This window comes from Schistocerca gregaria, chromosome 3 (genome assembly GCF_023897955.1).
Source record: "Schistocerca gregaria isolate iqSchGreg1 chromosome 3, iqSchGreg1.2, whole genome shotgun sequence".
Classification (NCBI taxonomy): Eukaryota; Metazoa; Arthropoda; class Insecta; order Orthoptera; family Acrididae; genus Schistocerca; species Schistocerca gregaria.
This window is the reverse complement of record NC_064922.1, coordinates 521,903,526-521,919,266: the sequence shown is the minus strand read 5'-3', so window position 1 is coordinate 521,919,266 and position 15,741 is coordinate 521,903,526.

Genomic DNA, 15,741 nt, shown 5'->3' with positions numbered 1-15,741 from the left:
TAAGATGCAGTAGAAGAATAATGCAGATCAATTTGATTCCAGTAAAGGCAAGGCACTAGATGTGATATGTATAGATAGATATCCCTGTGAGAGTTTGAGAGCCACAGTCGAAATAGAATTTAGAACAATTTCGGCAATCAGAATGATATGGATGCTAGGTAGACTTGCGCTAGAACATACCGTTCGAAGATTCTGATGAACGTTTATTGTAATTGCGTAGGCTTCCGCGGCCAGAGTCAGTCGACTGTATAAAACTACTGCTGCTGGAGAAAAACCAACGTTAATTAGACTCAGAAGAAGGCCGCTGCAACCGTGGCCATTATGAGAATGCAAATCAGGTTTGCATTAAATACACGCCGTAACGGTCTTCAGCCTTACTGACTATTGAGATTTGACGTGGTGAGTTGATTTTAGTCAAGAACGCCTTTAAGGCGAAGACCCTACTATCAACAACTGACTGAGTTTGAACGTGGTCTTGTAATACGACTACGAGAAGCTGGATGTTCCATCTGCGATACTGCAGAAAGACTTTGCAGGATTGTATCTTCTGTACATGATTGCTGGCAGAAATGGTAAAAAAAAAGTACAGTAGCAAGAAGACCGGTGAACCGTGAATTTACTTTCAAAACCTTTTCTTAATAATTTGCTTTATTTACTAGCGATTCCTCAAGAACATTAACACATTTAATCAAACTACGTGAGCGTGGAAGTAGTTGCCAGTGGGTAACTGATGAAAACAAATCAAATTTCTTTCAACAAATAGAAATTTTATCCTAAAAGACTTTATTTTACAAACAGATTTAAAATTATAATCAGAAAGCACCCTCCAAATATCAAGTTGGAATTTTTTCAGAGGCGGAAAGAACAAATTTTTTTGACTGTATGAGCTTTTGGACTGAGAACCTTGCCGCTCCCTTTTGACACGGCCGTAGTCACGACCGCTCACAACAACCTCTGAAAGACTACACTGGTGCAAATCTGCAACTCACAAGATTACTTTAAACTAAAAATTTAACAACTCACACAAGCACATAAAGTATGCACCCCGTAGGAGGGATGGAAATGGTACAAAACACTGATGTTAAAAGATTAACTTGCCACCGAAGGCGCAACTTGATTAAAAAAAAAAAAAACCTCTTACGGTGGAAGGGTGTCAACTTTATATACTAAAATGACCATTTAAATAAAAACCCATGAAATGCAGTCTTACATAAAATATACAAGGTTGGCCAAACATGCTCTACATTACACACATACCGCCTCTCAAGATGATAGGCAAGATAAAAACATCTTTCAGGAATTCGGCCGTTACACTTCAAGCAATAAATTCATTAACACCGAATCCGACAAACCTGACAGAGGAAGCTATGAACGTACGGCAGACCGACAGACAGACAGACACTAACTGCCTAACAAATGCGGACGAGAGACAGACGAGCAAGCTGCGGACGAGAGACTGACCAAGAAAACAAGTAGAATTTAACAAGTAAATGAAACAACATATCACGAAACACTTAACTTCTAACAAACCGCGATGTCTGACGAAGACCTGGGGCAGCACCCCCAAAACGCTCTCCCGAACCGACCGCTTCCAGCCGCTTCAACGGACGCATGAAGGCGCGCCGATCTCCCGTCTCACGGCGTCGCAGCTCCCACCGGCCAGACCAATGTCGTGGGTTGACTCCTGTTGCTCTCGCGTCGGCCGCGAAGCCACTACCTATCGCTACATGGCGCGACCCACTGGACTGACGTGGCGACCTCACACGCTCCGACGCTCAAGACGGACAAGTCATCTTGTGTCCCAGTGCGCGAGCGATCAACCGGTCGATCCAACCGCCAATGACCATTGCCTGAACAAACTCGAGCAGACTGGCGGCCTAACACATACTAGCACTCCGGACGACAGACAGACACTGACTGCCCCACAATGACGCGGCTGACCAACTGACCAACTGACCGAGTGGCGAGCTTATAGCGCCCCTTAAATGCACGTGAACAGGCAACCTTTCCCCTTTCCCACCAGAGGGAAACACCAAATCTGCGACTGTCACAGCGGCGCCACTGCCAGAAACGGAGGGCTACTGCTTCACACTACGAGCTGCGGCACGCTCTTCAAAACAGCAATTTTTACCACGGCACAACCGGGTTCCGTACGGCCACGTGGCACCACCGAGAAGGAAGACCATCGTATTCGGGGTACGGCTCTTTCGCATCGTATCGAATCTGCAGCAGCAATTTGAGAAGCAGTTGGCACTACAGTAACACAATGAACTGTTATAAATCAGTTACTTCAAGGACAGCTCCGAACCAGACGCTCTGTAGCACGCTTTCCACTGATCCCAAACCATCACAATTTGCGACTCCAGTAGTGTTAAGCGAGAGTCCATTGAATGGCAGGGTGAAGGCCTGTTTTGTTTTCTGATGAAAGCTGGTTTACTTCTGAGACTCTGAGGCCCGTGTGTTGGTTAGAGGGAGGCCAATTGCGCGCCTGCAAGCAGGCAGTCTGCACGTTAGACACACTGAACCTATACCTCGAGTTATGGTCTGGGATGCTATTTAGTATGACAGCAGTAGTACTCCCGTGGTTATTCCATGCACCCAAACTGCAACCTTGTACGTCATTCTGGTGATTCGACCTGTTATGCTGCCATTCACGAACAGCGTTCCAAGGGTTGTTTCCCAACAGTAAAACGCTCACCCACATACCGCTGTTGTAACTCAACATACTCTACAGAGTGTCGACACCTTGGCTAGGTCTGTTCTATCACCAGATCCATCTCCAGTCGATCACATATAGGACATCATCGGACGACATCTACAGCGTCATCCACAAACAGCGTTAAACGTCTCTGTATTGACATGTCAAGTGCAACAGACATGGAACTCCATCACACAAACAAACATCCGGCACCTGTACGGCACCATACATGCACGTTTGCGTCCTTGGATTCGATATTCTTGCGGTTGCACCGGTTATTAATGTATCAGTATTTCAAATTTGCGGTATCTTATCTCGCGCTTACATTAACCTGTGATCTTGCCATGTTTATGACATAAATACCAGTATATTACCTATACATATGTACTCCCGAAATTTCATTACTCTTCATTAATTTTTTTCATGTTGCGATTTTCTTCCGTCAGTATAGTGCAGCAACAACCTGCAAATTTCCTGGCTGTAAAACTAAAATTACACGTAAACGAACATTACGTATGTTTGTTACTTCTTTCCGTTCTTTAGATCTGCAGAAACACATGGAAATTACATGCTCTGGAATGCGCTGAGAACTCAGTGTCGTATTATGAAATGTTAATTACGAAAGGTTCGTAAAGATCTAATATGCGAAACTTAAATGGACGCCTGCCCTTAGCAAGCTATAAGTTGAAGGTCGGGCTGCGCGAAAGAATTTGCGCTGTCCTTACAAACAGGTGTCAGGTTACACTGTGCAACTTGCTGATGTGGTCGATAACACCACAAAGACTACGGGCAAGGTCGTAGAGGGTCCTTGTCCTTTAGCAGACAACGCGGTTACGTAGCTGGAACAGCACGCGACACGTCTCGCGGGCCATTAGTTTTATGCCGACTTGCTGCCTCGTGGTGGCGGAAGGTCGAGGTCTGGGGCGATTTTTCTACAGGCTGATTTGCGAAAAGACAAATACCGTTGCGTTGTGTTAGCGTTTCTGAATCTACTTTTAACTCTTACGTATCTCAGACAAACGCGCTGTATTTTAAGTAATAAATACTTTCATCGTATTTCAGGCAGCATGAAAAAGTTTCCGTAGTACTTAAAAGCAGTACATGAGCACCGACATTACCAAGGCTTTGTCAATATGAGATTTATGTGGACAAAATACGAAAAGATTTACGCTGTTACTTAGCTATTGTGTGTGTGTGTATTGTATTGTGTATTGAACCGAAGACCTAGAAACGACGGAGAGACTCCGTTCCGCCGTAGCCCTCAGTGGTTCACAACCCTACAACAGTCCACACACACGATCGCTGCCCCCTACCAAACACAGGGTTATTGTGCTGTTCGGCCCCCAGTGGACGCCCCGGGAACGTCTCATACCAGAAGAGTGTAACCCCAAATGTTTGCATGGTAGAGTAGTTATGGTGCACGCGTACGTGGAGACAGTGTTTGCGCAGCAATCGCCGACATATTGTAACTGAGACGGATAAGGGGAACCAGCCCGCATTCGCGGAGGCAGATGGAAAACCGTCTTATAAGCCCAGGCCGGCACAACGGACCTCGACACTAATCTGCCGGTCGGATTCGTGCCGTGGACCGTCACCCCTTCCCGCTCGGGAAGCAGCGCTTTAGACCACGCGGCTAGCCGGGCGAGCTTCCTTAAATATAATTATGTTATTTATTCGGTATATTAAGTTTGCCTTCCGGCGAAAAATCATTGAGGTGATGTCAGATTTTTAAATACTGAAATGATTTTAAAAACTTATAGTTCTGTATAAACTGTTGCGTTTTAGATCGATTACTCCTGACAAATATGTAATTCACCAATGACGAAATAAGTTCGCAAACGTTACTGATGAAGCTCAGTGCTCCGCCACATAAGAAATTAGCTCGTGTAACTACCCGGAGTCATTTCTGGGGACTGCACACAGTTAAATGTTTCTGTACAGAAATGCCGGCCGGAGTGGCCGTGCGGTTCTAGGCGCTGCAGTCTGGAGCCGAGCGACCGCTACGGTCGCAGGTTCGAATCCTGCCTCGGGCATGGATATGTGTGATGTCCTTAGGTTACTTAGGTTTAAGTAGTTCTAGGGGGCTGATGACCATAGATGTTAAGTCCCATAGTGCTCAGAGCCATTTGAACCATTTTTTTGTGTGTCAAACGTTACCTAAAGGTGTACTGCTTTTAGTGCGTTGACTCTTCGTCTATGTTTCTAATCGATAACATTTTGTCTCTGGCTGCAAGAGACGTGTTCCGATAATTTTAAAACAATAATTTTCAGATAATTTTAAAATATCTGGAGCCATTTCCTCTAACTCGAAGAATGGCACCCCTGTTCCATGGAGTTGTTTAACTGGCTGGAGTGAAAAATAAAATCAAACTCTGCATCTGAAAAACCAACATGAGACATGCATACGATTTGAGAACGTTTCAAAGTAATAAATACTTCAGCTATCACTTTCCTTCCCTTCTAATCTTAATAACAAATTAGTTGAATCTGACGAATTGTCTTACAAGATCTCGATAACTGAGTCTTCGTCACGAAAATATAAAAGAAATTATAACTTAATCAGACAGATTTTAACTGAACGCTGTATTGCATGGCTCTTGAATGTTACATTGATTTGTTTACACATTAAAAGATCTGCAATCGGTTTCGGCGGCTATTGGTCACAATGAGCTCAGTGAACGTTAGAATTTTCATGAGTTGGAGGAAGAAGCCATTCTGGTCTGCACTAATTTGAAACTCAAATTTTTGCAATCGTTGTCGTCAGCTCGTTAAAATGGGTCAGTCAGTAACTTTACCGATCAGTTCCTTACCTTGAATCTCCGCCAACCGTAGTTCCTTGTATTTGTTTCACGTACTTGTGAAAACGTCTTTCAATGAAAAGATAACCAAACATGATTATATTTTATTTCATTGCAAATACTGCACACCGTTACGTCATGTTTTGTAATAAACAATGGAATTTATGGTAACTTTGATTTTCATTACGTAAGTATCTTACCTGGCCACAAAATTAAATTTTAGTGTCGCTATTCCGCCGCCGTTTTAAAGACTGTAGTGCCTTACAGTAGCTTTAATTAAATATCCTTGCGTAACAATTAATAATTTACAGTCTTCATTTCGTATATACATACATATACAGGTTACATATATCAAGGTGAACAACAAGTTAAAATTTTCAGTGACAATGTTTATTACAAAGGATATATCCATTTCAAAGGATAAGGTAAACTAAGATATTGTGAGTGTAGCTAAGATGAAACCACCTTACTGATGTCATGAGTGATCTGTCTGCTGACATGACTTTGAGTTTCAGATTTTAGCCATTTTAGGACAATATAACTCTGTAAAATTACTGAATAATTCGTGACTGACGAGTGCAGTTTGCGAATTAAATGTTTCAGGCAAAAAGTTATTTTGTGCCGAGGTATATCTAGTTTCTCGAAGAAGTTTAGCTTTTTCCGTTTAGTTTGTACTTAATGTACAGTTATGGTATCATGTAAGATATTCAGCATGTGTTTCTTCTGGTACATGTGGCTAGCTACTGTGGATATTTCAGAAAGAATTTACTAGAAATTTTATTTTAAGCAGGGAAGAAAAGTAACTGGATCAAGTTTCGTTGTCCTCAAAAGGAAGATGTGCCCACAGTTCATGCACACATTGCAGATGAAGCTAACGACACACGATTTCACTTGCAAGTGGTGTGAGGTGATTCTAAGAACGTTTCACAACGCCCAGTTTCTATGAGAAAAATAGTCTATATTTCAAAAAATGGATGAAATACGTTAGATTTCCTCAAAATATTTCAAGAAAAGTGCAAGTGTGATATGGTTTTGGGGCGACAGCATTTGCGTCAGACAAGTTGTTAACCGCATAACATGGTAGAGAAAAGGTTATCACCGAAGTGTACATTAGCGGCGGCTTGGATTTCAATGTGTATGTGAGACTCAAAAACTAGTCCTGGGGGGCGGGGGGGTGGGGGGTGAGGGGGTGGGGGAGGGCTGCTAATTATCGTGTTAGGAGTGTTCATGGCTGTTGTTATAAGATAATGGTATCGAGATGTTAGATCAACTGCAAGACGTGTACCACAAAAAAATTATTTACAGGATGAAGAAAAACTGTTGCACATGGAAGTCGGCATAAGAATCCTTATACGGATTCAAGACAGAAGTTTATGTAGCAAAATCAAATCGGGTGCATTTTGGAAATACATGTATAAAAACGAGGTGCTAGCAACATTGTCACATCGTACAGCACATTGGAATATACAGAGGAACGTATATCACTCCACAGTACCGTACCAGTCCTCGTAGCTCACTAGTCGTCTGCCTTTGGCGTGGTGAGACGAGCACATCTTGTTTGAGTCTCGTCTGTTGTGCTGCTTGCGAGCGAGCGCGTGTTTGTTTGCTTCCCCGTAGCGGCTTGTCTTCGTATCCCAATTCATCGACGATTATGGCGTTTCTCTACTGCTTAAAAAAAATTCAGTCAACATTTCCTTTCTATCATGAACGACCGAATCCGTATGAAATAGACGGTTTGTACTTCTCCCACTGCAAGATATTCTCGAAATTCGTTTTTCGTTGCTTAATACCACTGTGCACATAAAGCTGGCGAACGAAGAACTGTGCGCCGGCATCGCGCTGCGCCATGCTAAAGATCTCAAGTTTCGATACCCTGACGGCCGTATAGGGCTATCGTGGATGATCACGCTGGTTTTCAAACTCTCGTCTGAGGTGCGGTCGGACCTTGTGGTGGACGCCTTTAAACCTTACGGCAACGTCGTCAGTCACGTTGCTGAAACTTGGAAGCCGTTCGAAACCGACCTTTGGCCTAAACGGTGACCCCCAGATAACAACCGAATTGCGGAAACAAGTGCCTTCTTACTTGGTCACTGCCGGCTACAGGGCTGTCGTCGTGTACGATGGCCGGTCGTGCACCTATTCAGGTAGTGCGCAGCAAGGTCATGTCAGTTACGACGTAGACTCAGACAGGCGCCGATCACAGACGTCGCTCTCACCGCGGCTCCCTCTGTGTTGCCTGAATCTTACTCGTCCGCAGCGTGTTTGCCTGTTGCGCCTACTATGAAACAGTCGGTGCCGGTGTCGATTCCTCTCGACGACGCGATGGACGTTTTGTCCCTCTCCTACACTGCCTCCAGCAACAGTATCAACTGACGATGGCCGTAAGCAGCCACAAGACGTCTGCCACGACGATGTTGATGATGGGGCCGTGCCCACCTCCGCTTTTTCCTGCCGTCTGGCTACATATCGGACGACAGCCGTCTGCCATCCGACACATAACAACATGATGACTGCCTCCATCGGATGTGTGCACAGGATGACGACCCTCCTTCTGATGATGCATTGTCCTCCGATGCCCTGCCACCAGATGACGCAACACCTTTCCTCACCAGCGTTTCTGGTCAGCATTCACCTGCGGACACTGACCTTCCCTAACCTGCTTCTGATAAGGTTGCCTCCCTTTCTGTGTCTGACGTTAATTGATGGCGAACGTCTGATAGTACAATGGACTCGCATTCGGGAAGACGACGCTTCAAACCCGCGTCCGGCCATCCTCATTTAGGTTTTCCTTGAGTTTTCTAGAGCGCTTCAGGTAAATACCAGGATGGTTCTTTTGAAAGGCCACGGCCAACTTCCTTCCCCATCCTTCCTTAACCTTTGTGGGACCGATGACCTAACTGTTTGGTTCCCTCCCCCAAATCAACCAATCAACCAATCAACTGCCCGCGTAACTCTCTATTCGCGGCGCTAAAGGCACTTTTCCAGCACCTTAGCCTTCTGGACTTTTGGGAGCATGTTCATGGTGATCGTCCAGAGTTAACGTATTTTACTAGACATCCTTCCAGTCGTTTCGACCGTGTGTATATCTCCAGCGGTAGTTTGTGGCGTGCAGGCTTCTGAAATCTGGTTTGTCGCGTTCTCTGACCGTTGGGCATGTATCTGTGTTATCGATCTCTGCCGCCAGAGGGTGTGGCTCCACTGCGGACCATGAAACTTAACACAATACATCTTACTTCACCCGACCGCTATCTGCTCATCGATACCACGTGGACAGCTCGTTGCCGACGCCTTGATGCCATCATTCTGCCCTGTCAAGGTGGGTCGTCCGCGCAAAGCCTGAACTCTGCAAGGCCATGATTGGTTACGGAAGGGAGGTTGTAGTGTGGTGGCGGCGAACCGAGGATTTCTACTTCACTAGTCGGTGGCAACGTAATACGATGCCACGGTCTAGGGATAGCGACTTTGATACATAATCAACAAGTCTTTGGTCTCGGTTTAGAATCTCGCCGCTACTTAAATTTTGATTAATAATCAGCATTGGAAGCTGAATACTTCCGGCATAAGAAATCACCCTCATTCTGCCAACGGCCTTGTCAAAGAGGGCGGAGGGGCGGACAGAGGTTCACGGCACTCTCTTGTCCTAGGGATAGGAAACTGCCCCTAAAGACGGAAGAATCTGCAATGATCAACGGCATGAGGATGCAGAAGAAAATGGAAACCACTGCATTAAAGACACGTAGTGCGTCTCCACAGGACATGTGGTCTGTAATTGAAGAAGTGTCATGACGATCTCTCCATTAACAACAGATTCCGGAGTAGTCCCCATTCGCATCTTCGGGAGGGGACTGCCAAGGAGGAGGCTACCACGAGATAAAGATTGAGTAATCAACGAAAGGATAACGTTTTACTACTCGGGGTATGGAATGTCGGAAGCTTGGACGTGAGAGGGAAACTAGAAAATCGGAAAAGGGAACTGCAAAGGCTCAATCTAGATATAGTAGGGGTCAGTGAAGTGAAGTGGAAAGAAGACAAGGATTTCTGGTCAGATGAATATAGGGTAATATCAACAGCTGCAGAAAATGGTATGACGGGAGTAGGATTCGTTATGAATAGTGAGGTCGAAGAGAGAGTGTGTTACTGTGAACAGTTCAGTGACAGGATTGTTCTTACCAGAACCGACAGCAAACCAACACCAACAACAATAGTTCAGGTGTACATGCCGACGTCGCAAGCTGAAGATGAAGGGATAGAGAAAGTGTATGAGGAGATTGAAAGGGTAATACAGTATGTAAAGGGGGATCAAAATATAACAATCATGGGGGGACTGGAATGCAGTTGTAGGAGAAGGAGTGGAAGAAAAGGTTACAGGAGAATCTGGCCTTGGGACAAGGAATGAGAGAGGAGAAAGACTAATTGAGTTCTGTAACAAGTTTCAGATAGTGACAGCGAATACTCTGTTCAAGAATCTCAAGAGGGGGTCGTATACTTGGAAAAGGTCTGGTGATAATTTAAGATTTCAGTTAGATTACATCAAGGCCAGGAGCAATGTAGTAGTGATAAAGAGTAGGCTGATGTTTAAGACATTAGTCAGGAAGAATCAATACGAAAAGAAGTGGGATACGAAGTACTAAGGAGTGACTAGATACGGTTGAAGTTCTCTAAGGCTATAGTTACAGCAGTAAGGACTAGCTCAGTTGGAAGTACAGTTGAAGAGGAATGGACATCTCTAAAAAGGGCCGTCACAGAAGTTGATAAGGAAAGCGTAGGTACAAAGAAGGTAACTGAAAAGAAATAATGGGTAACAGAAAGGAGGAAGTTTAAAAATGTTCCGGGAAACTCAGGAATATAGAAATACAAGTCGCTGAGGAACGAAATAGACAGGAAGTGCACGGAAGATATGACGAACTGGTTGCAGGAAATATGTGAAGACATTGAAAAAGAAATGATTGTCGGAAGGACAGCCTCAGCATACAGGAAAGTCAAAACAAACTTCGGTAACATTAAAAGCAATGGCGATAACATTAAGAGTGCAACGGGAATTCCACTGTAAAATGCAAAGGATAGAGGGAATAGATGGAAATAATACATCGAAAGCCTCTATGAGGGGAAAGATTTCTCTAATGTGATAGAAGAAGAAACAGGAGTCGATTTAGAAGAGATAGGAGATACAGTATTAGAATCAGAATCTAAAAAAGCTTTGGAAGACTTAAGATCAAATAAGGAAGAAGGGATAGATAACGTCCCATCAGAATTTCTAAAATCATTGGGGATAGTGTCAACTAAACGATTATTCACGTAGGTGTGTAGAATCTGTGAGTCTGGCGACATACCATCTGATTTTCGGAAAAGCATCATTCACACAGTTCCGAAGACGCAAGATCTGACAAGGGCGAGAATTATCGCACAATCAGCTTAACAGTTCAGGCATCCAAGTTGCTTACAAGAATAATATACAGAAGAATGGAAAAGAAAATTGAGGATGCGCTAGATGACGATCAGTTTGATTTTAGGAAAGGTAAAGGCACGAGAGAGGCAATTCTGACGTTTCGGTTAATAATGGAAGCAAGACTAAAGAAAAATCAAGACACGTTCATAGGATTTGTTGATCTGGAAAAAGCGTTCGACAATGTAAAATTATGCGAGATGTTTGTTGTTTTTGTTGTGGTCTTCAGTCCTGAGACTGGTTTGATACAGCTCTCCATGCTACACTATCCTGTGTTAGCTTCTTCATCTCCCAGTACCTACTGTAGCCTGCATCCTTCTGAATCTGCTTAGTGCATTCATCTCTTGGTCTCCCTCTACGATTTTTACCTTCCACGCTGCTCTCCAGTACCAAATTGGTGATCCCTTGATGCCTCAGAACATGTCCTACAAACCGATCCCTTCTTCTAGTCAAGTTGTGCCACAAACTCCTCTTCTCCCCAATTCTATTCAATACCTCCTCATTAGTTACGTGATCTACCCATCTAATCTTAAGCATTCTTCTGTAGCACCACGTCTCGAAAGCTTCTATTCTCTTCTTGTCTAAACTATTTATCGTACATGTTTCACTTCCATACATGGCTACACTCCATACAAATACTTTCAGAAACGACTTCCTGACACTTAAATCAATACTCGATGTTAACAAATTTCTCTTCTTTAGAAACGCTTTCCTTGCCATTGCCAGTCTACATTTTATATCCTCTCTACTTCGACCATCATCAGTTATTTTGCTCCCCAAATAGCAAAACTCCTTTACTACTTTAAGTGTCTCATTTCCTAATCTAATTGCCTCAGCATCACCCGATTTAATTCCACTACATTCCATTATCCTCGTTTTGCTTTTTGATGTTCATCTTATACCCTCCTTTCAAGATACTGTCCATTCCGTTCAACTGCTCTACTAAGTCCTTTGCTGTCTCTGACAGAATTACAATGTCATTGGCAAACCGCAAAGTTTTTATTTCTTCTCCATGGATTATAATACCTACTCCGAACTTTTCTTTTTTTTCTTTACTGCTTGCTCAATGTACAGATTGAATAGCATCGGGGAGAGGCTACAACCCTGCCGCACTCCCATCTCAACCACTGCTTCCCTTTCATGCTCCTCGACTCTTATAACTGCCATCTGATTTCTGTACAAATTGTAAATAGCCTTTCGCTTCCTGTATTTTACCCCTGCAACCTTCAGAATTTGAAAGAGAGTATTCCAGTCAACATTGTCAAAAGCTTTCTCTAAGTCTACAATGCTAGAAACGTAGGTTTGCCTTTCCTTAATCTTTCTTCTAAGATAAGTCGTAAGGTCAGTATTGCCTCACGTGTTCCAATATTTCTACGGAATCCAAACTGATCTTCCCCGAGGTCGGCTTCTACCAGTTTTTCCATTCGTCTGTAAAGAATTCACGTTAGTGTTTTGCAGCTGTGACTTATTAAACTGATAGTTCGGTAATTTTGCACATCTGTCAACACGTGCTTTCTTTGGGATTGGAATTATTATATTCTTCTTGAAGTCTGAGGGTATTTCGCCTCTCTCATACCTCTTGCTCAGCAGATGGTAGAATTTTGTCAGGACTGGCTCTCCCAAGGCCATCAGTAGTTCTAATGGAATGTTGTCTACTCCCGGGGCCCTTTTTCGACTCAGGTCTTTCAGTGCTCTGTCAAACTCTTCACGCAGTACCGTATCTCCCATTTCATCTTCATCTACCTCCTCTTCCATTTCCATAATATTGTCCTCAAGAACATTGCCCCTGTATAGACCCTCTATATGCTCCTTCCGCCTTTCTGCTTTCCCTTCTTTGCTTAGAACTAGGTTTCCATCTGAGCTCTTGATATTCATACAAGTGGTTCTCTTTTCTCCGAAGGTCTCTTTAATTTTCGTGTATGCAGTATCTATCTTACCCCTCGTGAGATGTGCCTCTACATCCTTACATTTGTCCTCTAGCCATCTCTGCTTACCCGTTTTGCACTTTCTGTCGCCTGTCGATCTCATTTTTGAGACGTTTGTATTCCTTTCTGCCTGCTTCACTTACTGCATGTTTGTATTTTTTCCTTTCATCAAGGAAATTCAGTATCCCTTCTGTTACCCATGGTTTTCTACTAGACCTCATCTTTTTTCCTACTTGTTCTTCTGCTGCCTTCACTATTTCATTCCTCAAAGCTACTCATTCTTCTTCTACTGTATTTCTTTCCCCCATTCCTGTCAATTGTTCCCTTATGATCTCCCGGAAACTCTGTACAACCTCTGGTTCTTTCTGTTTATCCGAGTCCCATCTCCTTAAATTCCCACCTTTTTGCAGTTTCTTCAGTTTTAATCTACAGTTCATAACTAATAGATTGTGGTGAGAGTCTACATCTGCCCCTGGATATGTCTTACAATTTAATATCTGGTTCCTAAATCTCTGTCTTACCATTATATAATATATCTGATACCTACTAGTATCTCCAGACTTCTCCCATGTATACAAGCTTCTTTCATGATTCTTAAATCAAGTGTTAGCTATGATTAAGTTGTGCTCTGTGCAAAATTCTACCAGGCGGCTTCCTCTTTCATTTCTTAGCCCCAATCCATATCCACCTGCTACGTTTCCTTCTCTCCTTTTTCCTACTACCGAATTCCAGTCACCCATGACTATTAAATTTTCGTCACTCTTAACTACCTGAATAATTTCTTTTATCTCATCGTACTTCCTCGATTTCTTCATCATCTGCAGAGCTAGTTGGATATAAACTTGTACTACTGTAGTAGGCGTGGGCTTCGTGTCTATCTTGGCCACAATAATGCGTTCACTATGCTGTTTGTAGTAGCTTACCCGCAGTCCTATTTTCCTATTCCTTATTAAACCTTCCCCAGCATTACTCCTATTCGATTTTGTATTTATAACCCTGTATTCACCTGAGCAAAAGTCTTGTTCCTCCTGCCATCGAATTTCACTAATTCCCACTGTATCTAACTCTAACCTATCTATTTCCCTTTTTAAATTTTCTAACCTACCTGCCCGATTAAGGGATCTGACATTCCACGCTCCGATCCGTAGAACGCCAGTTTTCTTTCTCTTGATAACGACGCCCTCTTGAGTAGCCCCGCCCGGAGATCCGAATGGGGGACTATTTTACCTCCGGAATATTTTACCCAAGAGGACGCCATCATCATTTAATCACACAGAAAGCTGCATGCCATCGGGAAAAATTACGGCTGTAGTTTCCCCTTGCTTTTAGCCGTTTGCAGTACCAGAACAGCAAGGCCGTTTTCGTTAGTGTTACAGGGCCAGATCAGTCAATCATCCAGACTGTTGCCCCTGAAAATATTGAAAAGGCTGCTGCCCCTCTTCAGGGACCACACGTTTGTCTGGCCTTTCAACAGATACCCCTCCGTCGTGATTGCACCTGCGGTACGGCTATCTGTATCGTTGAGGCACGCAAGCCTCCCCACCAACGGCAAGGTCCATGGTTAATGGGGGGTGGGCAAGATGTTAGAGATTCTGAAAAAAGTAGGGGTAAGCACAGGGAGAGATGGCAATATGCACAACAGCCAAGAGGGAATAATAGAAGTGGACGACCAAGAACAAAGAGGTCATATTAAAAACAGTGTAAGACCAGGATGTAGCCTTTCGCCCATACTGTTCAATCTGTACATCGAGCAAGCAATGCTGGAAATAAAGGAAAGGTTCAGGAGTGGGATTAAAATTCAAGGTGAAAGGATATCAATGGTACGATTCTCTGATGACATTGCTATGCTGAGTGAAAGTGAAGAAGAATTAAATGATCTGCTGAATGGAATGAACAATCTAATGAGTAAACTGTGTCGATTGAGAGTACATCGAAGAAAGAAGAAAGTAATGAGAAGTAGTAGAAATGAGAACAGCGAGAAACTTAACATCAGGATTGATGCTGATGAAGTTAAGAAATTCTGCTACCTAGGCAGTAAAATAACCAACGACGGACAGAGCAAGGAGGACATAAAAAGCAGACTAGTAATAGCAAAAAGGGCATTCCTGGCCAAGAGAAGCCTACTGATATCAAATATCGGCCATAATTTGAGGGAGAATTTTCTGAGAATGTTCGTCTGGAGTACAGCATTGTATGGTAGTGAAACGTAATAGAGAGTTTGGAATACATCCAGCAAATAATTGAGAACGTAAGTTGCAAGTGTTACTCTGAGAAAAAAGATTATCACAGGAGAGGAATTCATGACGGACCGCATGAAACCAGTCAGAAGACTGATAACAAAAAAATTATCATCAGAGGGTCAGGCGTTGATGAATCGTGCTATGACACAGCTCACTGCCTTCTCTTAATGTCGCCTTGAAAGAGCTATGATCAGGACGCACACTCACGACAGGTTTACCGCAGGAGCGTCCGTCTGTGTACCATGTGACGGCAGAATGACGCCACTATCGGAGGACTGATAAAGTTCTTACGGCTGATGATAGGCGGAGCATATATACTACTGGCCATTAAAATTGCTACACCACGAAGAAATACAGATGATACACGGGTATTCATTGGACAAATATATTATACTAGAACTGACACGTGATTACATTTTCACGCAATTTAGGTGCATAGATCCTGAGAAATCAGTACCCAGAATAACCACCTCTGGCCGTAATAATTGCAATCATTACGCCTGGGCATTGTGTCAAACAGAGCTTGGATGGCATGTACAGGTACAGCTGCCCATGCAGCTTCAACACGATACCACAGTTCAACAAGAGTAGTGACTGGCGTATAATGACGAGCCAGTTGCTCGGCCACCATTGACCA